Source organism: Alligator mississippiensis, chromosome 2 (genome assembly GCF_030867095.1).
Source record: "Alligator mississippiensis isolate rAllMis1 chromosome 2, rAllMis1, whole genome shotgun sequence".
Lineage (NCBI taxonomy): Eukaryota > Metazoa > Chordata > Crocodylia > Alligatoridae > Alligator > Alligator mississippiensis.
Genome location: NC_081825.1, coordinates 256,511,685 through 256,512,370, shown reverse-complemented (window position 1 = coordinate 256,512,370; position 686 = coordinate 256,511,685).

The following is a 686-nucleotide window of genomic DNA, read 5'->3' as shown; positions in this document are numbered from 1 at the left end:
TATTATATTGCAGTGGTGTTGTTTTCTTTAATACCAGCAACTTTACCTTATTGACTTTAATTTTGTACCTATGAATTGTTTTCCTCAAGGAATGCATAGTAACTACAGAACCATATATATCCATGTAGAGAGAAAATGCTATCCTGGTCTATGGCATTTTTGTGGTAATGGTGATCTTCCCCATTTGCTGAATTGTCCTTACAGTTGGCTATTGATGTAGGATACTTAGTGATACATAGAGAATTATTCAGATGTATTGGTTTAACTCTAAAACAGTGGTTTTCAGACTTGAAGCACCATTCAGTAGATTTGAGGTACCCTCAGAAGGTGCCAGCTTCTAATTTTCACTCATTTTTTACTACTAATTTTCATTCATTTTTTACTATAGAATAATAAGTAGTTCTGTTGCAAAGAACTCAGAACATCGGTGGGGGGGGGGACACACAACAGCAAGGAATAGGAGATACTCTGTTTACCAGTGCACCCCTTGGAGTAACTAGGAACAACGGCCACAAACTGACAGAGAGCAGGTTTAGGTTAGACAACAGGAAGAACTTCTTTATGGTAAGGGTTGCCAGAATCTGGAACAGGCTTCCAAGGGAGGTGGTGCTCTCCCCTACCTTGCAGGTCTTTAAGAGGAGGCTAGACATGCACCTGGCTGGGGTAGTCTGACCCCAGCGCTCTTT